Source organism: Corythoichthys intestinalis, chromosome 14 (assembly GCF_030265065.1).
Source record: "Corythoichthys intestinalis isolate RoL2023-P3 chromosome 14, ASM3026506v1, whole genome shotgun sequence".
NCBI classification, from domain to species: Eukaryota; Metazoa; Chordata; class Actinopteri; order Syngnathiformes; family Syngnathidae; genus Corythoichthys; species Corythoichthys intestinalis.
In genome coordinates, this window is record NC_080408.1 from 36,062,157 (window position 1) to 36,088,090 (window position 25,934).

General features: G+C 38.8%; 1 protein-coding gene across 1 annotated transcript in view; it reads right to left on the minus strand.

The window, feature by feature from the left end:
- The window catches only part of aqp4 (aquaporin 4), a 91,771-nt gene extending 66,445 nt beyond the window's left edge, over nt 1–25,326 (minus strand). Inside the window, exon 1 of the mRNA XM_057857520.1 lies at nt 25,294–25,326. The gene's annotated coding sequence lies outside the window, so the exon portion shown is untranslated. The remainder of the gene's footprint in view (nt 1–25,293) is intronic.
- Nucleotides 25,327–25,934: the final 608 nt, after the last annotated feature.

The window sequence follows — 25,934 nt, forward strand, 5'->3', positions numbered from 1 at the left end:
AGTTGGCTATGTTTTTTTGATTTTCAGAAAGATAAAGAAGGTTGACTCGGGAATATGAAACATCGCTAAAAAGTGGCACGCTCTGGAAAAGCAGGGCAAAGTTAGTTGTGATTGAAGAAAATGGGGCCAGAGGAATGGTTCCCTTGTGTAAGTGGATGCGACAGCTCCTCACCCAGGAGAGCACTTGTACTGAGCACACACTGGAGGCCAGCAAGGCCACCTGTCACACAGATCTGTGACTAAACAACTCTATTAGCACACATAAACTCACAAGTAAATGCAGCATGTTGTTTAATACGAGTCATAAATTTGGAGTGCTGGCAAACTGAGGACACAAACTGATTTTTAAAGATGTGAGATCCCACTCATGCACGGGCACATTCATTGCAATGTTTCAATGCAAAAAACCCAAACCCAAACCCCCCTCCCCCCAAAAAAACACGAATCTTTATGATGAGCTTACAGTGGGGCAAAGTTCTCCTACTTGAAAAGATTAGAGAGGCCTTTAATTATCAACATTGGTAAACCTCAGCCATTAGAGACAGAATGTGGGAAAAAAAAAAAACAGAAAATGACATTGTTTGATTTTTAAAAAAAATTATTTCCAAATTAGAGTGGAAAATAAGTATTTGGTCACCTACAAACAAGCAAGATTTCTGGCTGTCAAAGAGGTCTAACTTCTTCTAACGAGGCTCATTTCGTTACCGAGTCGCTGTCGAAGGACAACAGAGACAAAATTGTAGACCTGCACCAGGCTGGCAAGACTGAATCTGCAATAGGTAAAACGCTTGGTGTAAAGAAATCAACTGTGGGAGCAATTATTTGAAAATGGAAGCCAGTACACGTCCAGGCCCGTCTGCGGTTCGCTAGAGAGCATTTGGATGATCCAGAAGAGGAATGGAAGAATGTGTTATGGTCAGATGAAACCAAAATAAAGAACTTAATGGGAGAAACACAGGTTCTCGTGTTTGGAGGAGAAAGAATACTGAATTGCATCCGAAGAACACCATACCCACTGTGAAGCATGGGGGTGGAAACATCATGCTTTGGGGCTGTTTTTCTGCAAAGGGACCAGGATGACTGAATCTGCAATAGGTAAAATGCTTGATGTAAAGAAATCAACTGTGGGAGCAATTATTAGAAAATGGAAGACATGCAAGACCACTGATAATCTCCCTCGATCTGGGGCTCCATTCAAGATCTCACCCCGTGGCGTCAAAATGATAACAAGAACGGTGAGCAAAAATCCCAGAACCACACGGGGAGACCTAGTGAATGACCTACAGAGAGCTGGGACCACAGTAACAAAGGCTACTATCAGTAACACAATGCGCCGCCAGGGACTCAAATCGTGCACTGCCAGACGTGTCCCCCTGCTGATGGAAGTACACGTCCAGGCCCGTCTGCCGTTTGCGAGAGAGCATTTGGATGATCCAGAAGAGGACTGGGAGAATGCGTTATGGTCAGATGAGACCAAAATAGAACTTTTTGGTAGAAACACAGGTTCTCATGTTTGGAGGAGAAAGAATACTGAATTGCATCCAAAGAACACCATACCCACTGTGAAGCATGGGGGTGAAAACATCATGCTTTGGGGCTGTTTTACTGCAAAGGGACCAGGACGACTGATCTGTGTAAAGGCAAGAAGGAATGGGGCCATGTATTGAGAGATTTTGAGTGAAAATCTCCTTCCATCAGCAAGGGCATTGAAGATGAGACGTGGCTGGGTCTTTCAACATGACAATGATCCCAAACACACAGCCAGGGCAACAAAGGAGTGGCTTCGTAAGAAGCATTTCAAGGTCGTGGAGTGGCCTAGCCAGTCTCCAGATCTCAACCCCATAGAAAATCTGTGGAGGGAGTTGAAAGTCCGCGTTGCCCAACGACAGCCCCAAAACATCACTGCTCTAGAGGAGATCTGCATCGAGGAATGGGCCAAAATACCAGCAACAGTGTGTGAAAAGCTTGTGAAGAGTTACAGAAAACGTTTGGCCTCCGTTATTGCCAACAAAGGGTACATAACAACGTATTGAGATGAACTTTTGGTATTGACCAAATACTTATTTTCCACCATGATTTGCAAATAAATTCTTTCAAAATCAAACAATGTGATTTCCTGTTTTTTTTCTCCACATTCTGTCTCTCATGGTTGAGGTTTACCCATATTGACAATTACAGGCCTCTGTAATATTTTCAAGTGGGAGAATTTGCACAATTAGTGTTTGACTAAATACTTACTGTACCTGTCAAGTTTTCGGAGTAATTTGTACAAGTGAGCACTGATTTTTAAATGTGTACACCGTACGTTCAAAATCTGTTTTTCGTGCATTACATTTTTTTTTTCTCTGTTAGGATTTTGTCACCGTTTTGGCAACGAGACAATGTGCATTACTACACTGGTTGAATGTCGCGAGAAAAGTCAGAGACACGAAAGGGAAGAGTGTTTGTTTTGACGCTGTAGCAAACGCGATGCTAGGCTAGGTGGCGCCAATATTTCCTGACTGTAGCCGACAGCCTACAATCTACGCCTAGATATCACATGCATATAGAACTACATGCGAAATGACAGACTCTGCGGCGTTAGTAAACGGCTGACGTTTTAAAGCAGTACACTTCTCAGAAAGGCTCTGTTGTAGTGAACCTTCCTAACGAACCTAAGTCACTTTTTATCTAAAGTACTCCTAAATCAGCAAAATCTTGACTTGAATCTATCTATAAATGATGAAACAGTTTTAAAACTTTCACATGTCGAAAGTAGACAGAAGGGAACTAATGCAAGAACGGGAGCAATTTGAACAACTTTAACTGTTGATTCACAGCATTAATTGACTTCCAAACATAGCAAAGGTTACTATTTTTGTTTGTTTTATGTAAAAAATGTAATTAAAAAAAAAAAAAAAAAAACATGAAAGGTAACACCAGTTACTTTGCCAAGTAACTAATTACCGTTACATTCAGGTAACTGAATTACTAACTCAATTACTTTTTGGGAGAAGTAATTTGTAACTAATTAATTACTTTTTAAAAGTAAGATTAACGACACTGGTCATAAAGGTGAAGTCTGCAGAATGAAAAGTGACGAAAGCGGTGATTTTATTTTGCCAATTTGTCGCTGAACACAATTTGCCTGCAACTATTGTTGATCACTTCTCCGAATTAGCAAAAGAAATGTTCCCTGACTCAAAGATTGCATCGGTAATTTATTTTATCAATTGACCTTTTTGATTTATAATTGGACACACTAACGAACTACCTTCAAGTCAAACTGAATTGCGAGCTGAAGTGCAGCCATCAAAAGACATGATAGAAATTGCCAAAAGTGCTACATACAATTATAACAAAAGTCACTGTTAAATTTTAGTAATCATGATGTAGCTGAAGATATTGTTTTTTGATCGCACCAGGTTATATGTTACAATATTACCAATGAATTAATATTATTTTATAAATTGAGTTTTATTTTTGTTTCATATTGCACGCTATATACAACGTTGTAAGATTAGTCACCAATTTGTAGGGGCATACGTCACTATTTGTAAGATTGACAACGGCCTCGGGTTGACAGATATGGATGAGAAAGATTTTAGCCTTTCCCATCAAATGTCTTTGCACTAAATTGTGCACGATTGAGGGTAAGGGTATAATTGTGTTCATGCTATGTAGCCTAACCTTTGTCTTCTTGGTGCCCCATGTATTTTTCTATCGAACAATGAACTATTGTAATTGCACAAGCTCATTGTCAATTCTGACCTCCTCTATGAGGTTGCGCTTAAATGAGCCACATTGTGACAGCAAGTCAGGCTTAATGGCGAATTACCGGGGACACAGTTTGATGAAAACATTCAAGACCATAGGTGATTAGGATCAATTCCATAAAGTTCTTTTAAAACGGCAATACTGTCTCCCTAAGATTTTAATTTTACATATTGTAGGGCGTCTTCGTTTTCAACTCAGGAGCCCCTGTATGCCATTTCCACATTGTACTGATTATCAATACAACATAGACAGCAGTATGTGAAAGTTTCTATGACAAATTTTGTTTCATTTTCTCATCTTTCTGCAACTCTTATCCCAACAAAATATGTTGGTGTAATGAGGGTGACCCATCATTGTCATTGGTTTTGACTTTGTATGTTGGTCTATGTATAGAAAGGCGAGTGTTGCCATTATGCGTTGCCATGTGGGAAGAGTCATAAAGCCGTGGGCAAAGAGCCGAGCCAGTCAAAGTCCGACGCCCGTCCGCCCTTCACACGCACCCATGGCAGGCTCGTCACGCTTGAGGTGCTTTTTCAGCCGTTGACTTTCATTGCAAACTGACTGTTTCGCTGAATGTTTCCCAGCGAACCACAAAAGGAAGTTGGATCTTTTATATAAAGTAATTAAAGTGTGTTCTATATGTTCATCATTCTCTCACTAGTGAGACAGGTTGCAGCATACATATTTGACTCTACGTACAGTGGATTTTGACCATAGTGCATGAAGAGTAGGGATTTATTCCTTCAGGAATGGGTCTTTGGCAGGCTCGCTAATGGGATATGGTCCACAGCTCCACCTGTTCCAATGGATTTCGCCCCCATTGTAGTGGTGAGTCCACGTCATGTGATGTGGAGGTAATGGGGGAGGTGATGATTTGAGAGACAGTGATCACCGGTGATTTCATATTTTTTTCCAGCTGAGTAAAAGATGGCCTGTATTCTTGCCTGGAGGGAAGGCAAGGGAAAATGGCAAAGGGCTTTTAGGACCACAGAAAAAAGCTAAAGGGCAATTTTGCACTTGAATGCCACATTTCCACTTGGCGGTATTTTGCTTCACCATAGTGCTATTGCAGGTGGGATAGAGACAGCTTGTAACTTGCGCATGAATTTAACAAAGAGGAAAATGAGGCACATGGGAATCATGTCAAAGGATTAACTCATTAGCAAGTGATGAGGTTTTTTTTTTGTCCTTTTGTGACTTTTTATGCTATTACAAGCAACAAATCCTGAACCATCATCATGCAGAATGTCAGCCATAATGGTGTTATTAAACTCAAGGCAGAATTTTTTGTTGCTTTTAGATTTTTGTTTGTTAAAAGTTTTTTCACAGATGTTCCACTTGAGCTGTAGCACAGCAAATTTTCCACCAAACTATTTTTTCCCCTGATATTTTGACAATTCACTGTTAAAAATCGAGGTGATGAAGTGACTTAAAAAGCTAATAGATGTGTGCTTTTGGCACATCACGGACAGAGTAGATGATCCTGTCACTTTAACAAGACATTGGTGCAGTGTCTTCCTCTAGGGTTGTAATTTTCATGTGTCACTTTCCTTCTGGCTGAAACTGATGGTTTTATCTTAAAAGCCCTTCCAAGAGTCATACTCAGTATATGAAAAACTATGATTCAATGATAAAACAAAATTGTATCTTAATTGCTCCAAGCGAAATCATGAAAATAGAACATTTATTATGTTGAATGCCAAACTACCACTTTGTAGATCTGTTATGCTAGGGTTGCCTAGCAACCTTTTAAGTGAAATAGCGTTTGATGTAAATGCAGCGTGAAGTGCGTGTGTACAGATGTAGGGCAGTTGAAAAAGTACAGTTGGCACACAGTAGTTATACTTGTGCTTACTTATGCATTGCGGTGCACTTTGTTATATTTATACAATGTTAAAACCTATTCACTGCTAGCTTTCCTAGTTAACATGGGTATTTGTCTACCACAGCTATCAATGGGGCAAATTAAAGTTTAAGCTAAGCATCTTGAGAACAATTCTAGTGAAGCTCTTGAATGCTTAAATTGTCTGAAATGTGAGCCAATTTCCTTATTCTGCATATCATGGCTGCCCGTTGCTCAGGGAAAACCATCCACAAAAGCAAACATACTTTTCCACTTAAGCTCATTGTATTGCGATTGCTTAAAAAAGTTTGGGAAGATTATGTAAAGCGTTTGCTTTTCATATTTGATAGCGGTTTATATGGAAGGGAGCTTGTTGTAAGAGAAGTTGGTGTTGAAGACAGCTGACTTTTATTTTTTTATTTTAGCATATTAAACTAGTGATTGAACATCTTTTTAGAGTAAAAAGTATAAATGCACATGTAGGTTTTGGTGGCAATGAATTGCTGCTTTCGGACATGAAGCGACTTTTTTATGCTTATGTTGACAGTTTTGACTGTCACACAGGATATAGGAGTCTGCTGGAAGCTTAGTCTGCTTATTGAACACCAAATACAGGTATTGTATGGTAGCCATTGGAACAAAAATTTCTTTTCTTTCAACTCCTTTCTAAACCTTCCCACCGAACGAGCAGGGGGATTTATCTTAGTGCTGTGAAATGGCAGTGCTTACATGAGAACATTAGTAAAAAGGTGAGGAAGCGATAACAAACAAAAAAAAAAGATTGCTGGTTGCCCGTACCTTGCTCACATCTGCTTTAAATAGATTAGAATAAGCCTTCCGTGAACTTTAGTCATAAATGTCAAGGTTTGGTTTCCTCTTTAAGCTGCATTGTAACATGTTGTAATTTCCCAACATGTACAACATTTATTCATTGGTAAATTGGTTCATTTGCCCTTGAACATTAAGTACTATGGATTTTAATAGTGGATGTCAGCATTAAAATAATAAAACAAAAGGGGAAAAAAATCCCGTCTCATTCGTCTTGACCTTTTGTTAGAATACCCCCTCCGAGCGTGTCCTTTTACACCCAAATCAATATGGACATCATGATGCTCTTTGCTCCTGGTGTCTAAACAACCGCGTTTCATCATTTACAAATACCATTCAGTCATCGGCATTTTGCGACAACCAGGTAATAACACATTTTCAAATATTTGACCTATATGAACACATTCCTTATGTTTCTTTGCATCCGCCATCCATGCCGTTTTCAACATAACCGAACATGAAATGTGTGTTGGTGCACAGAAACAGGCGACATTTGCGGATCAAAGTATTTGTGTTGCACGAGATGCACAACAAACGCCTGACAGACTGAACATTGGTTTCATCTATTTTTGAGTTAACACACTTTTAGAAAACCCACCAGGGCAACTCGTGAAGTGACTGTACATGAAAAAAAGCTTTGGTCATGACAGGGTTCTGTACTAAATGTGTCCAATCTGCTATCTGGGTAGGAGGAAAATGAAAGGTTATTTGTGTAATTTGAAGATAAAATGCTCATATATTGAGCAAAGAGATGCTATTAAAATCTAATCGTGCCGTTGGCCTTTTCTCCTCAGGTTTTCCCTTTTTTTTTGCAGAATTTATGTTGCTTTAGAAGAAAAATCAATATGCCGGAATTGTGGATTGGATCGAAAGAAACTGCTCTTTCCACACAGGAAATATAAATTTGGAACCTGTGTTTAATGATTGACAGGCTAACTAGTTGGCTTTAATTTTGTTGTGTATTACAGCTCGTAATGGGAAACAAAGTAATTTTGTGATAAGGCTGGGGGCTAATTAAAAATATGTTTTGAGCATATTCTATGTACATAAATTACGAAAGCATATTTCTCAACATATTATCTATTTAGAAAATCTATATCACTGTAATATATTTAGATATCAGTAAGGTAAACCTGCCAGCTGATGTCAATGTCTTAGATTTCAATACTGCAGGTGACAGCTGCAAAATAATGCTTTTAATGTCCCAACCTTTCGGTAAATGGAATGTTCCCCGAAGTGCCGAGGATGTCAGTCAGAGTGACCGTGATGTGCAAAGCGTCAGGTGGCGGCAGGTGGGCGGGTGTGATTCAAGCTTTAAGATGGACTGGCTATGCTTATTGGCAATGACAGGTGATGTTCCCTTTAATTCTGGCGAGTGCTTTGTCAAGACGCTGTGGGAATTTTGAACAGATTCATTTTCTCTTTTTCATGTTTTGACCCGTCAATATGGAGAATAATTTATTCGGGCCCATTCAGGAAATCAGGTTGTCAACACATGACTAACAAGATATTTTCCTAACAAAGATTGATGACTAGCTTGTGTACCAAAGTAACAATGAGGTCTCGTTTATCACACACCAGTCATTATAGTCATCAAAAGAAAAAAAAAAACCTTGTGTGCGCAGTGACTAACAGCTTGTTGATCCAGAATAACCAGGCTGATTTTCAGTTTTGGTAATAATAATAATGATAATAATAAAGGCTTGGTCGTCATACGTATGATTCTTCAATGGTTCTTCAAACTAAATTGGAATGTTAAAACAGGCCTGTGACAGCTTTCAGGACCTTCAGTGTAAATTAAAATTGAATAGTTCCACCAAAATGGTAGAGAAAAAATATGCGGTTTCGGTATGTGATATGAGTGTAAGGAGAACAATTTCCCCCCCAAAACATCTCTTTATTTTTCTTATCAGCAAATAAATGCATTGTGCAAGAAGTTTACTTCGTAAAAAAATATGTATACAAAATTAAAACATACAAAAATGTCAACAAAAACATAATTTCGAATGTTAAAGTATCTCCAAGCCTTGAGTATACACCATACAGTAGAATAAAAAGAGAGTTACAGCTAGAGGTGGGTACTGGGTAGTAACGCTTTACATGTACTCCGTGACATTTAATTGAGTAACTTTATGGGAAAAAAATGTTCTTCTAAGAGTAATTTTACTAAGCTGTACTTTTTACTTGAGTAGATCTGTGAAGAAAAAACGCTACTCTTACTCCGCTACTTTGGGCTACGCAAGAATCGTTAGACTTTTCTTCTTCACTCTACATTTTAGATTTTTTTTTTTTTGCCAGCGATGCCAAGTAGCTGTAGCAGCTGTAGTAGTAGCAGTAAGTAGCTCTACTGATTTTACCAATGAAACGTCGCAACAATAATCACATGACTCCATTATACCAATCAGACGTAAGCTTGCCGTTCTATCTTCACGCCAGCCTGTTCAATCATGTGTCTTCAAAGCACCCTAAGAAATGAAGTATTTCATATGACTCAAAAGCACGGATTTTAACCTCTCTCCCAGTTTTTATTAGGCACCAATTGACAACAGAAACCTGGAGATATAGTCCTTTTAATTTCAAATTTGCAATTATGAAGGAACTCTTCACTATTCAAACTTGGAACTATTTTCTCCACCAGAGGGCACTCATGCTCTTTGGAAGAATAATGCTTCATTTATTCATTTTTTTTTTTTTTTTGTATTTCTTTGGCTTAATATGGTTATGTAATGGATTATTTTACAGTATAATTAGAACAACAGTTCATATAGATAACGTTGTGCTCAGAAAAAAATACAACAAAAATATAAGCAGTTACAATGTTACTCATTACTATTGTATTCTTTTCACCAATTACATTTATGTTACTCATTACTTTCACCAAATACTTTTTACTTGTACTTGAATACATTTTTTGGACGACTACTTTTACTTGGGTAACATTATTTCAAAGGAACACTACTTTTTGGCTACTCTACCCACCTCTTCTTACAGTGCACTTTATCCTTGATATATGACCGCCATATACAGTCTGGGGGAAACATAAATTCAGAATTAGTGAGGTAGTGCTTTGCCTATTTTAATTAAACATAAGACTTTAGTATAGGTTATATTCAGGATGTAAAGTGCAATAATAATTGGGCAATATATTGTAAGTATATTGTTTATTGTCTTTTTATTCCTCTACTATTTTGAGATTTTTCTGTAAGAAGATTAGCCACTTTTCAATAGTTTTGTGGGTTGTGACTGGAGGAAGGTTGGGAATTGCAACGTTACTGAAATAATTACGGGAGGGCACAACATAATGCTGGTCAAGCGTTTTCAATAGCTGACGAAACCCCACATCTCTGACAACTGAAAATGCACTGGCGGTTTGAGGGGCAGGGCCACAAGGGCACTGGCCGCACCTCTAATTTGAATGGCCCCTGAAGTGCCCCTGTTCCGTCAATTGGCTGGCGAGAGGAACAACCGCAGGATTCAGTTAGTACTTTTACAATGCCACCCCTTAACTGTTGGTGGCAGTGCAGTCCCATAGCGTGAATAAGTGAATGGGAGAAGAAGCACACCTGCAGTGGATTTGATTCCATTACCACAGCGTTCTTCCATTTGGTTTCTAAGTGGTGAATAAAGTACTCACTTTTTTTTTACTTAAACGTGCACAATGTAAGATTTACACTTCAATTATTCATGAAGCCATAACATTTGAATAGACATTAAAGAAACGTGTTTTAGAAGTACTTCTAAAACGGATCTCAATGGTTAAGCGGAGATTTCCCCATTTTAAAAGACGATTTACGCATCGCAAATTTATCCCTGTTTTGCTTCTGTGTTCAGCCAGTCACGAGACCAGTTTCCAGTCTTCGTCCGGGTTGCCACAGCTCTGTAAACTAAGGCTACGTACAGGTGTAGGCGCACTATCCTATTCCCCTCACTATCCACTCGCGGGGGCCTGCGCTTGTCAGTGACGTTCCTTATTCTCGCTATATGAATATACAACTTTAGCATTTGTTAATAATACGCTCTGTGTGTAGTATCATCCATCGATTTTCCTTTTTAAATGAGCACTTTTAACGAACGCAAGAAGTAACAACGGGAACATTTACAGAACCTCACTCTCCTCATTGATGGTCACCCTGTCACCCCCTCCACCTCCATACGCAATCTTGGCATCATAATGGACTCAACACTGTCATACCAATCACACATCAGCCACCTCACTAAAATCTCCTTCTTTGATCTCCGCAACATCGCCCGCATCCGTCCCTCCCTTTCCCAAGCCACAGCTGAAATACTCATTCACGCCTTCATCACATCCAGACTCGACTACTGCAATAGCCTCCTCTATGGTCTTCCATCTTCTCATCTCCAAAAGCTGCAATACGTCCAGAACTCTGCCGCCCGCCTCCTCACCCACACCCGCATCCTCAAACAGCTTCACTGGCTTCCAATCTCATACCGGATTCAGTACAAACTCCTCCTCCTCACCTACAAGTCCCTCCATAACCTGGCCCCTTCCTACCTCACTGACCTCCTACAACAGCACTGTCCCTCCCGCCGCCTACGTTCTGCCGACTCTAATCTCCTCACACCCATCACTCGCACTAAGCACCGAACCTTGGGGGACCGAGCCTTCGCCGCTGCTGCTCCCTCACTCTGGAACTCACTCCCAAAACCCATCAGGAACTCGGACTCATTACAAAACTTCAAATCACTCCTAAAAACCCACCTGTTCAAACTAGCTTTTCCCACCTCTTAATTCTTAATTCTGTCTTTGTGTTATGTTATGTAAAGCGTCTTTGAGTGTCCAAAAAAGCGCTATATAAGTTTGAGGTATTATTATTATTATTATTATTATTATTATTATTTTTAAACAGGCATTTCACGGGAGAGCATTTCGACTCTTCGGCCAATCACGGGAGAGCATTTCGACTCTTCGACCAATCATATAGCAAGAGCGAGTGGATAGTGAGGGGAATAGGATAGTGAGCCTACAACGGCAACTTTGGACAGTCTGAATTGTGTCTACCACTCGAGCAAAAAAAGAAAAAAAAATGTCGTTATGAATCACAAAGGACTCAAGACAATGAGAGAAGAAAAACAACTATATGCACTCATTTGGTGTGGTTGTGTGACGTTATTTAGGATGTGAATCCATTGACCGAAGCAAAGATAAGGTCTTTACGCTTGTATATATTCAGTCGGTAATGGAAAAGAAAATGAATGTAGCCATTAAATCGTCTTTGTGGATGCTGTCAATGCATTGCCAAATTACATATATATTTCTTTGCCAGTGGGCTTATACCTTGAGAAAAATAGCCCTCCTTCACTTCGGTCATGGTGACATAAACTACTTGGACCTTGTATTACGCCTCTTTTAATTGTCATCTCTAAATGTTGGCATTATTACATTGCATCCACCGACAACACAATAGTTTGTCATTTTGTGGCGGAAAGCTCAACCAGTGACGCATACACAAGTCGACAGACTTTCTACATCTGGCTCCCGCTCGTGACATAATGCCCAAAAAATTGCCAGGAATATCCGATAGCGACATTTGAATTTCCATTTGTAACTGAGGACCTGAGAGACAGATAAATAAATGCCTATAAAAACACTATGCCACTGTATTATTTCAAAACAGGTTTGGGTTATGGGAGATTTCATTGTATATTTTTGATATCTGGATGTTAGTTTTGCTGTCAAATTTCCCCTTTAATAACTATGAATAACTATCCTCAAAAGAAACCATTTTAAATCAACCCCTGGGTAGTCCTGTAACATTCAGAAAATAAATTTGAATGCCAACTCCAATTGGCTTAACATTTAGGAAAACAAAACCGGCTCCTTAATGGTGTCCTCGTTGTCTGGCCATAAAGGCCCCAACACATCACCCGTCTACCATCCGTCAGCCTGAAATGCTGACTTCAAAATAAAAACAGAGGTAATAAGATGTGGCACCACGTCAACAAACAGCTGTCAAGCGTCCCAGCTCGGCATGATGGGCAGTGCCACGATAAGAGGAGCCTGGCATAAATAGGAAAGGACGTGCACATGTTGGGGTGGCAGCCATGGGAAAGGTGTAGGACAGACAGCCCTTACAAAGGAATATGCTTGACATTGTTTGATGGCTCCTGCCAAATGTGATCAGTTTGTATTGTGATAAAACTAATGCTGTGAAACCACTAGATGAGATGATTGTGTTTAAAAAAAAAAAAAAAAAATTGCCATTTTGCCTAACTTCATGTTCAGAGTTGTGACTTCATGAGTTAGTGTATCACCAAAGTGAGTACACCCCTCGCATTTCTGCAGATATTTAAGTATATCTTTTCATGGGACAACACTGACAAAATGACCCTTTGACACAATGAAAAGTAGCCTGTGGGCAGCTTATATATTCATTCATTCATTCAATTTCCATGCCGCTTTTTCTCACGAGGGTCGCGGAGGTGCTGGAGCCTATCCCAGCTGACTACGGGCAGTAGGCAGGGTACACCCTGAACTGGTTGACAGCCAACCGCAGGGCACAAGGAGACATACAACCATTCACGCACACACTCTGAAGCCCGGGATTGAACCCTTGATCTTAGAACTGTGAGGCAGACGTGCTAACCACTCAGCCACCGTGCCGCCGCAGCTTATATTAATAGTTAATTTATTTTCCCCTCAAAATAACTCAAAATATAACCATTAATATCTAAATCCCTGTTAACAAAAGTGAGTACACCCCTTAGAAACTACATCCCTAAATGTCCAAATTGAGTACTGCTTGCCATTTTCCCTCCAAAATGTCATGTGACTTGTTAGTGTTACTGGGTCCGGTTGTGCATAGGGAGCAGGTGTGTTCAAATTTGTAGTGCAGCTCTCACACTCTCTCATACGGTCACTGAAAGTTCCAACATGGCACCAGATGGCAAAGAACTCTCTGAGGATCTTAAGAGACGTATTGTTGCGCGACATGAAGATGGCCAAGGCTACAAGAAGCTTGCCAACACCTCTTTTCATTGTGTCAAAATGTATCTTTGTCAGTGTTGTCCCATGAAAAGATATACTTAAATATCTGCAGGAATGCGAGGGGTGTACTCACTTTTGTGATACAGTGTAAATGTAGGCAGCATAGCAAGGAAGTTTAGCCCATGCAGCCACAGAATAGAGAAAGTGGTTGTTTTCCCAGTCAATAGAAGATAATCACCCAAAATTTCACTTGCAAGGCTGTCACAAAGCACACGCGCCGGCTGTCCCTTGACAATGTTGCCACGGTGATTGCTTCTTATCATTGTAACATCACATCACTGCATATGCAATTTTCTTGGATAGTCCCCCTTGTGTATAATGCATCATATTTGCTGAGTCCAATATTATGCTGCTATACTTGCTCCTTTATGTTGTTGCTTAAAAAAGAAGACAGCTGTCATTTTTTCTTATTGATTACTGAGAAAGATAGTGAAATAGCTAGTACTGGTGATCTCTGACACCTTTGCAAGGCTATTAGAAATAATAAGTAGGCACTATGCTCAAAATGAGCTGAGAGGCACAGAAGGATGCAGATTTCCTCATCATGTATGTCATTGTGGATTAGAGATATACTGTGTGTCCTCATTTTGTGGGCATCAATTGCCATTGTCTAATGGTTTGAAAAAGCCAATAGTTGAACATTAACATGGAAACCAAATGCCGAAACACAATATATGCTTTTATATAACTTGATTGAACTTGTGAATTGTTGCTCCATGGTGAACACCGATGTTTTATCTTGAGATGGAACATACCATCTATTCTGTCTCATTATTATATTCCTTTGTGAAAGGGTCCAGGTTTAAAGGTTATAATGTATTTGATGTTGGATGTCATGTGGGAGGACCGTTACACACAGTTAGATAGCAAACTGAATTGTAAAAACCAGGGGAAAAGGATTATACAAATTTTGTGAGGTAAAACAAAAGGTTATGGTGGTTAATATTGATAACATGCAATGTATGGCCAAATGGCACTTTATATGATCAGATATGAGAGTGGTGCTTTATATTGATTTCAATGCATGCCTAAATAATCTGTCTGTCTGTCCGTTTAAAAGTTGTTTTGTGTATTTGCACTGAGTGATTTTGTGACAGGTTTTTGGTTTGGGGTGCAAAAATATCTTTATCAGTGGCCTCATTAACAAGCACGAATGCGTTGCAGCACACTCCAGGCTGATGCCTTTGACGAAGACCACGCATGCAAGTAGAATTCAGATAATAATAATTCAGCAATAAATCAATCCGCTCTGATACAAAAAAAAAAAAAAAAAAAAATCCAGGGATCGATAGTTGCAGGCCCATGCTGCATACTGTTGCTACCAAGGCTGTGTTCAGACTGCAGGCATATCTGATTCCAATCAGATTCCTCCTCAAATCTGATTTTTAGGGTTGACTGTTCACACTATATTTAGCAAGTGTCCAAATCAGATCTGGGCCAGTTCAGACTGTGCCACACTTTTGATACACCTGACAGGTTACTGTTGCAATGAAAGTATCATCCAGCATAGAGTGACGTCACAGACTGTCAAAACCCATATGAACTGTTTAGACTGAGAAGCATCTTGTACATATCTGATATGAAACTACCTCCCGTATGTGGTTCCAATCGGCCTTGCAAAAGTCAGATTTATGTGCATTGTTACTGGTCTCGCTACAAAAGAGCCATCCAGTTTCACTCTGGATGAACTAAAAATCAGATTTTGTCTGCCCAGTCTGAACACGGCCCAAGTTTCAAGACAACGGAGAATTTGGGCTTCACAGTACGTGTCCACAAGAACAGCAAAAGCAACATCTATTTGAGTAGTCACCTGTACCAAAAACTGTACCACAGACAGGAGCATGTTAGACTGAAACTATCCTGCGACCAGATTTGAAAGCAGTTTGATTTGCTTAAACTTAACCTCCCAATGAGGGGCTAACGTGACATTGTTTTTCTGCAATTTGGTGACTATTCAGACAGGTCGACGGACGGTAGCTCACTCGCAGCTGGATTACCAGAAATTAGCTTTAATGAAGTCCAAACTACTCAGAAATGTTGGTATAAGTTTGCTTTAAGAGAGGAGCAAGTGAGCGTGTCGAAGGCAAATACAAGGAGAAACGCCACATCTAGCGAGCAAGTATACACTGATGATAGACTTTCTGATGACAAGCTTTTGCTATGCACATTTACTTTTGTGTACAATATACATTTCTATTCCAATAACTTGATATTCACATCTCCACTTTTACCACGTGCATTGCTGGTCTCATGTCTTGTTTCCAGGTGTTGTAAACACAGTGGTATTGAGTTCATTTTGCCTGCACTTACAGTATATATTTGTCAAAACTTTTCTTTTATCCCAGGCAGTAGGTGGTTATTTACCTAGCATGTTTCGGCGAACACTTCCGCCTTCGTCAGAGGGTCACTGATGTTGGTGTGACCCGTCTTTATCAGCTGATGGATGAAGGCGAGTCACGCCCTCTGCTGCCTTTTCACTCTTCTAGGATGCTGTTCCAGGTCGTAGAGAGCATGTACGCCCCCTCGTCCCTGTTGATGGTCCTCGGGCCCTGCTTGCGGAGATCAATGGCCTCCCTGATCCAGCGCTAATGTTTGTTTTCTTCGGTGCGGATAACTCTGGCCTTTTCCCAGTCCATGATGTGGTTTTCCCTTTTGCAGTCACAACAATGAAACAAACAAGGGTAATAAAATAACAATCACAACAAGAACATCACAAATCAGCCATAACCGATCACTGAAATGTTTCTCTCTACGACCTGGAACAGCATCCTTGAAGAGTGAATGGGCAGCAGAAGGCGCGAGTCACGCCTTCATCCATCAGCTGATGGTAAAGATGCGTCACACCAACATCAGTGACCCTCTGACGAAGGCGGAAGTGTTCGCCGAAAGATGTCAGGTAAATAAACCACCTACTATTGCCTGGGATAAAAGCAAGGTTTTGATGAATGTAAACACAGTCGTTCTGGAGATATATTTGAAACTTAGATGTTTACGTATGCTTTACAAAAAGGCTATCTTGCCTGGTTTCATTTGATTTTCTCTTGATGTTGCACAAAAATAGCATTGTGTTTCAGGTGTAATGCTCAGAGTGCAAAAAATCCTGAGCAATAGAGAATTGGAATTGAATACTGGAATAGTGATTTTTTTCTTATTTTTGACGCTTGATAACCCCATGTATATAGTGATACAAATTGCTCGCCATAAAAAATGTTTGGCACTCCAAACAAGTTCATGCTGTGCATTACGATATAAAACTAGACTGGACTCGATTCAATGCATACTGCTGTTTTTATTGTTTGCCCTCCCCAATCAATGTCACATATTTATCTTGTGGTGCTCAGCAGCACAAATTAATGCGCCACTCTGCTGGCACAGTGCCGCTGTTGATGTTTCCTTGCTTTGTCAGTGACCACACAAGTGAGACATATTTTTGCTAAAGGAAGTTTGGCAGGCACAGTTGACGGCTTTGATCCCTTGAGTTTAATTTGCCTCATATTAAAGTCCACGATTTCCACACTGATAAAACTGTCTGCTTGGAAACAATAATTTGATGCGCTCTTGTTATATGCAATAATGTATTTATTGCAACAATGTTTTTTATTTTTTCATTCAAAGAATGGCTTTTATCATTCTTTTCTTGGCTGATGAAACTTTATGCATAGAAGTCTTGTACTTTTCAAGCAACCTTGCTAATGGAATATTTTTTTCTTTCAAACATTATGATTAGAATGTCTTGAGTGGGAGGTATAAACATGAGATATTTTCTTTTCTTTTGTTGGCGTGTTACTTTGATTGTTGGAATGAAATTTTGTCCGAACTCATACACTTTTGTTCATTTAACTCATTCTGGTGCAATACTGCCTGTTTTTTAATTAATTTAAAATTGTCAAATTTTAAACTCAATAGATAATGAACAAGGATTAAGAGTATTTTGAATTAGGCTGGTAACACTTCGGGATCTGCCCTGCTGAAGCTACTTACTGCCCCGGTGAAACAAAATTGGATAAAGTGAAAGAGGATGGATGGATGATCAATTGACAATGATAGTCATTGTTGTCTTGTCCTTGTACAGTACATGCCATAAATAACATCTTTCACAGCAAATTGAAGAGGGCTCTAAGAGCCTCCTATTCGTAATACTTGTAATTATTCTCAAGAGTGCTCGTTGGGTCAAAATTATTTTATGTTCACCAGTAAGACACAGGACGTGTAGATTAGAAAAAACAGACGTCTCCAGGGGATATGGACCTAACTAGCTGAAACTGCCTTTGAGTTGCCTGGAGACGGTGGCAAAGAAAGCATAAATGGAGGAAATCAAGTTCTGCCAAGCTACAGGAAAAAAATGAAATAGGCAGCACTGAATAGGACTAAGTGGGTGGTGGTGATGTGGAGGCTTTGGGCATGCTGAGGATAAATGATGGACCTTTAACAAGAGGTAAGAGTTTGGAATCAATATGGGCGGCGCAATTGACGATTACCGAGGCACTGACATTTTGATAAAGCCCTTTTAATGCCGTACGTGGATCGCAATTGTTAGCAAACAGTCCCCAGTATGATACTGTTGAGTGGCTTGAGGCTTGCGTATGACATTTTAAATTACAAACTGTTTTCTTAATTACAGAGCAAATTATTGCTTTGTCCTCAAATTTGTAGTGTCAATCAGAGTTAAAGGGTGTGTTTTAGTAACTAATCTCTTTCCCTAGTTTGTGTTCTGTGTCCTCATTGAGGTTTCCTTTCCAAAAACTAAAATGTTAAGTTCTGATGGTGGGATTTGTGGGATTCTGTAATGCCTTATGGGGACAATTTTCCTTAGTGTGGCAAACTTCCTATCTGCTTCCTTTCCCTCACGATAACGTTCTCAGTTAGTCAAATCCTTCTTTGCTTCTTTTTAATCTTACTTATTTGCAGTTTTTACAGGGTTAGCAAAAAGCTGGGAACCATTATTAGCCTATTCATCCATCAATCACTCTGGCTGCACATGCAATGTCATTGTTTGAGACACTTACCATAGCCTCAGTGGTCTGACCTGTTTTTAATTTATGTCATTTCTTTAATTACTGTGGCCATGCAACTGCTATTGATGAAGTACATTAAGGCTTTAAGTTTCTCTTTTGGATTTACACCACAGTCCTGATAATTGTATTTGAAATGGCACAAGTGAGATATCTGAACTATGTACATAGGGGAAAAAAAACAGTTAGATCAGTATCAGGTCTGTGTGGATTAAAATCCTATATATAGGGGGATATCTGTGATATAGCTGTTTACAACATCCACAATCTGAGTAGAAGAACATGTTTCTACAATAGTGTACCATGATCGCCTATGTCCTCATTTAAAGTTAGATTAACTTCAATGCTGTTTGAGCCATGTTTTGTTTTTCAGGCTGTCATAATATTCGTAATATGATTAATGCTCGTATATTACTGTCTGTCTCATGAAATTAACGGACTTGTGAAAAAAAGATTGCTGATGTATGATTGTGACATTTTCTTCATCTCATACTCATTGTCGCTGCTGTCAATAATACCCTTATATAAAGTACATCAACAGTTTTTGTGATCACTTTCTCTGTCTTCAACTGCTTTGTTTAAATATAATTACTTTTCTGTAATTATCAACTCAATGTTTCGAAAGGTCCATTTGGTGACCATAACTGCTATTGACAGTGATATACAGTAGAGTACTATGTCCAATCCCTTTAAAGGGGAAAAATATCACATTCCGAAAATGACATACTTTTGTTTTTTTCTATTATTATATTGTGTATGTACAAATAACCTGTCACCCTCCGTTAAATATTTAAACCCTGAAGAAAAGCGGATTTTGCTTGCCCACGCCACAGGAGTTCCGAAGACACTTGGCCTATTCAACTGCGTGGCTAAACATTGTTTGCTAGCAGGTGTCACATCACGGACGGGAGTCTGTATTTACGCAACAGAACATAAAATTACCATATAGAGATCTATTTGTGGGACAACTCTTCTTTCTTCAACGATTGAGACATTGAATCCAATGAAAATGTTTTCGTTTTCGCTGAAGATGGTTTTGAGGACGATTTATGTGTTGATGACGGTGGAACTCTTCCAAATATTACTGTGCCATACATGTATGAGCTGGAGGCAGAACCTCCAGCAGACAAAGCGATCCCTGACGGTGAAATTGAACTAATTGACGTCAACATTCTGGAAAATTTTCTCATCTCCTAAAAACTCTTAACCTCCTCCCAAGACCCTGATTATTTGATTCATGCATGTTGAAAGAGGTAGACCTGGAAAACAGACTGGATTGAGGCTCACGATGACCAGACTTGGCCACTCCTGGAAAAATGCATTGCAAAAAAAAAAAAAAAAAGCTTGGGTTAAATATTCAAGATATGTAATGTTCGATACATAATATAGTATAAAGCTGCAACAACTAATCAAATAATAGATTAAAATCGATTTATAAATTAGTTGCCAATGAATTTGATAATCGATTTTGCTGGCAGCTATGAGCAGTCCTGTTTGGGTCCTTTTTTGTGTATAATGTGAGGCTGTGAGCACGCGCTGGTGATGAGAGCAAGAGAGAGAGAGAATTCACCGCTACACTTGTGTTGGGTTGCTGAATCGATAATATGACGAAGTGTTGAGAGTTAGACTGTGTTTTGTGTTGTTAGATCCAGTGTGCGCCGTCAGATATGAATAAATGAAGCCAATTGCATTGTTTATATTCTTTGTCGATGAGACATTACTACTTAGCACGGAGCGCTAAGCTAGTTAGCAATTATGCTTATCAGTGTCTTAAGTGTCTGTTTGTATTGTGTTCTGGAGAAGCATATTAGCACTTAGGTTATTGTTAGATAGTAAAATTGTCGCATTTCTTTTCATTAAAAAACACATGCATAAACCCATTCATATAACAGCTTTCAACACAAACTAACGGGTTAACCATTCAAACAGTAAATATAGTCATACAAGAGAGTGTGCTTCGAAATTGCATTTGGATTGTATTCATGAACAACTGATAACGAAAACTGATTCATTACAGTCTGCTTCCTCCTTATCCGATTTTGTTGTTTTTAGTTTGTTTTAAGAAAATAGATGAGTCACTGACAATATCAGCGCTTTGCACACAGGAATAAAAAATGTCAATCAGCAGCACTTTTTTTTATTTGAATGAACAGGACTTTTGTCTGATTTGTGTACTGAGGAATTATTTTTGTTTTATACTCAGAACCTTTCTTAAAAACTTGAACAGGTTTTATGTACTTAAAACAGTACAGCTGTAGACTACTGTTAAGTCAGTTATTTTTGAAGGAAATAATCCATTATGTCTTCATTGTTACTTACAACATGCCTAAACTAAACAACTTAAATAAATAACAACTTAAAACAAGTTAAACTGTGAAAGTAATTGGCAAAAGTGACATTTATCCAATTAATCATGTAAATAATCACCAGATTAATCGATTATGAAAATAACCGTTAGTTGCAGCCCTATTATATGATAATATATGATATAGTGTACGCCTTGGGATCCCGCCGGAGGAGCTGGTTGAAGTGGCTGGGGAGAGGGAAGTCTGAGCTTCCCTGTTTAAGCTGCTGCCCCCGCGACCCGACCCCGGAACAAGCGGAAGATAATGGATGGATGGATGGATGGATGGTGTATCATATTTGTACCTCTCGCACTACTTAACCAAGGCACATTATTGTATTGCTGCTAATTTAACACTCATACCGTCATACAGTACTTACTTATAATTGGTATATCTTGGAAACCTTAAACTGTTGCCTTTGAGTTAACACTTCTTTTTATATTTGCATTTTTTTTTTAATTTTCATCTTACATTTTATCTCTATCTTGTATGTGTAAATAACTAGAGTTGCACATCCAATTTTGTTGTCAAGGCAATGACCAATAAAGACTATTCTATTTTAGTTTCTTATTTGAGTTTCTTATGAGAGAATATCATTAATCCAATGTGTTTAAAGCCCTCCACACGGGATGGAAGGGAAGATCATGCATAAAACCAAAAGGCGCAAACTGTTCTATGCTAATATACACTATATTTGCATGACATTCAAAGATAAAAAAAATATCTATATATTTACAAAATATACAGAAAAAAGACATCCATAATATACATTTTATTTATTTTTTACAAAATATACAAACATTAATATTTGCAAAACATACAGATAAATACATGATATCTGCAAAAATGAAACATTGAAATTTACAAAATATACAGCAACATTTACATTGGTTCATGAGAACAACCAACTTTCATGACTTGCAAGTTTTAGAAAGATTCTTCAAACATGCAAGTGTCTCAAATGTGGCACAATTGACATGGATTTCTAATAGGAACATCTTACTTTATCTGGAACAAATATTTGAATGGGGATACCGTTCCTGCCTCTTAGCCTAGCGTCAACACAGGCCATCTAGGGCCGGACTAGGCCTGCTGTTCAACGTTGGAAATCGAGAAACCAACGTACACATTACAGAGTCCTGATTCCTGTCTATTTTCTAAGATGGCACGCAATGGATTTCGAAGCACATTGGACTTTTCTCAGCACTCATCAAATGTCGCCAACACATGACATTCTCGAAAATCACTCTAGTTTGCCGGACAAATCTCATCCCGACTCATCAAAGTGCTTTTGGTTTATATGTGGCGATCACTAAATCTTTAGTGTATTTGCAAAACTCTTGCATCCACTGACATCGCAATAGTTCGGCATTTTGTGGTGAAAAGCTCAACCAGTGATGTATACACAAGTCGACAGACACCGAGACCGTGCTTATCAAAGTCCTAAATGATATTCGTCGGAATACCGATGCAGGCAAATCATCTGTTCTGTTACTATTGGATCTCAGCGCCGCATTCGACACGGTTGATCACGACATACTACTCAGCAGATTGGAACAGTGGGTAGGGCTTACTGACACTATTCTTCAGTGGTTCACATTCTATTTATAGGATAGGGATTTCTTTGTGTCAGTCGGAAACCATCAGTCAGAACGAACCAAATTCATGTGTGGAGTCCCTCAAGGGTCAATTCTTGGACCACTCTTATTTAACATCTATATGCTTCCCTTAGCTCAGATAATGGAACAGTATGACATCTCCTATCACGCCTATGCAGATGACACACAACTGTACATGTCTGTGTCTCCACATGATTATAGTCCCTTAGTCTCCCTGAGTAAATGCATTCATCAAATCAATGAATGGATGTGCCAGAATTTTCTCCAGTTAAATGTGGAGAAGACAGAGGTGATCATTTTTGGGCCAAAAAAGGAAAGGTCAAAGATAAGCAGGCAACTTAGCACAATGTCACTTACAGCTACAAATCAAGTCAGAAACCTTGGCGTAATTATTGACTCAGACCTAAAATTTGATAGCCATCTAAAGTCTGTCACTAAATCTGCTTATTACCACCTAAAAAATATAACCAGAATTAAGGGGCTTCTGACTTAACAAGGCATGGAAAAACTTATGCATACATTCATTTTGAGCAGATTGGACTATTGCAATGGTATATTTACGGGTCTTGATAAAAAATCAGTCAGGAAGCTGCAGCTAGTACAGAATGCTGCAGCCAGAGTCCTCACAAATACAAGGAAGCTGGACCACATTACACCGGTTTTGAAATCGCTACACTGGCTTCCAGTGAGTCAAAGGATAGACTATAAAATACTACTGCTCTTCTAAAAAAAAAAAACACTTAATGGCCTTGGACCAAAATACATGCTTGATATGTTAGATTCCTATGAGACATCTAGAACCCTAAGGTCGTCTGGAACCGGTCTCCTGCATGTTCCAAGAACAAGAACCAAGCAGGGTGAGGCAGCATTTAGTTATTATGCTCCTCACCTCTGGAACAAGTTACCTGAACGTCTGAAGTATGCTCAAATTGGTAGCTCTTTTAAATCAGGGCTAAAAACGCTTTTGTTTAGCACTGCATATCCATAACTGTCTATATATTTCAATTTACTTGCTTTTATTCCTCTTGTGTTTATCTCCATTGGTGATTTCAATTATTATTAGTTGTAGTAGTTTTTGTTTTATTTTTATTTATTTATTTATTTTCTATTTGTGATCAAATGCAATTTTATGTATAATTTTTTTTCCAATTTTGATTGTCTTGGTTTTTACGTTGTATTGATTTAAATGTGATTTTTATGATCTTCATGTGATGTAAAGCACTTTGAATTGCCTTGTGTTGAATTGTGCTGTATAAATAAATTTGCCTTGCCTTGCCTTGCCTTGCCTTCTACATCCATCTCCCTTTCATGCAGTAATCTCTAAAAATTGCAGAAAATACCCGATCGCGACATTTGAAGTTTCATTTGTCACTGACGACCCGTGAGACTGATGAATAAATGCCTATAAAACACTATGCCGCCAAATTATTTCAAAAGTTTTTTCCATAATCCAATAAGGGTTTGGATTATGGCAAATCTCATTTTATACTTTTAATATCTGGGCGTTAGTTTTGCTGTGAAATTTCCCCTTTAAGCTTGGACGACTTGAAGTTAATGATCACTGCAAGTTAATGCTGGACAATGGTCGATTACAACACTTCCATAATTCTGTATAAAGCTTTTAACAATACGTTACCGGCAAATTTACAAATACAATTCACCATTTGTAAAAGAACTCATAAATTAAGAGTTTACGGGAAGTTTGTTCTCGTAAGAGCTTCTGTGTGTCTGTACGCAGAGTTAAATTGTGGAACAATCGGAGTCACCACTTAAAAAGTGAAGAAATATTCATATATTTAAATTGCACTATAAACAATTCATTTGGTCAACATATATTTAGGGAAGGTCTTAAATGTATATCAGTGTTTGTGTAGGTCTTTTACCATTGTCGGTATGGATATACGCAATACATGTGTATACTGTGTATCTCTCTCTGTCTCTGTCTCTTTCTCTCTCTCTCTCTCTCTCTCTCTCTCTCTCTCTCTCTCTCTCTCTCTCTCTCTCTCTCTCTCTCTATATATATATATATATATATTCGACATTTTGGGTTGTTTTTCCGTTTCATGTGTCGGGGAAGTATATCTACTATGCAACTAAAAAAAAACACGTTGCAGGAAAATATTTTACCGTATTCATTTGCATGATAATTGAGAATTCGGGGTGGGATTTAATACTTTTTCTTCGTCCCACTCCCTTTCAGGCATTTTTTTTTCTGTCGTTTCTTGAAAGCAAAGAACTGTATTTGTGAAGATGAATGTAACTGTCTGAGATGAAATAAGGTAAAAAAACAAAAAAAACGTCCTACATTTGATATGATATAACCCCCCCACCACCACCACCACCCCCCAAATGCCGAATGTTGTTACAGTATTCAAATTTGACTCAATATTCACCAAATTGAAGTTAGTTTACTATTAGGTTACTATAGGCTACCATTGATGGCAATAGATATCCAATCCATTTTGAAGTGGGTATGAAGCGAAGGAAAAACTAAAACAACTAAAACGAACTGTCTATTAACCCAAGTCACACAGATTCCAGAACTGGTGCGATCAGTTTAACTTAGATGAGGTAGGACTGTTTGGACTGTCAAATTAGCCCCCACTACCAGGAGTGCGGGGGATCTGGAGATGACTGATCAGGGAGATGTTACTTTTAGCCACTTTTTCAAACATATTTTTCTGGTTTTATGATCCCACTTCCAGGACAACTTGGCAGTACATTGATACACTGATGGAAATTATTTTAAATTTGTAAGGAGAAAAAACAGTCTGTATGCGGCAAATTGTTGGACATATTGCTCTGTGGCAGAATCATTTTAAAAATAGCAAAATCCTATCTGAGCTTACAGTCAGTCTTGTGCGGCCATCTAAATACCAACCTGTCTTTGTGCGATCACTCTGTTCGGCTCGTTGATCTTTGCCGTTTCCGCTCGACGAGCACTGACTGCAGAATATCAATCAATCACACCAGAGCACGTTCCGTCTTGTTTGAACCACTTCTCTCCCTGTGGCAATCAACTGATTGTGCTTCATCCTCTTGCATACTACACAGACAAGTGTAGAAATGTCAACCAATAAGCAATCAGAATACCTGTTAATATCCCTAAAGTAATAAGTTGAGAGACCATATCATCTGTAGAAAAAATTGTGAATCACAGTAAACCAAAGACACTTTATCACTTTAGCGTGTTCACATTGTTCAATATCACATTTATGACATCAAAAGTAGGCCAGTACTTACCTTCAATGAATGTTCCATCTTTTCTCACATTGGCGCTTGAAGCTACCATTCCACGCTGTGCTGTGATTTTTCTGCTGCCATAAAACCAAATTATCCTTGGCCATTCGTTGTTCTCTCCCATAAAGTGTGGCTCAATCTGTTGGACGTTCCAGACAAACAGTAGTTTATGGCGCTGGGGTTCCTAACCATGACAGCTGTTCTGCATAAAGATAACAGCTGCTTTCAGATTTTCTGTTCAGTCTAAACTATGTTGTGAGATGCTTAACCCTTGTAATAGTT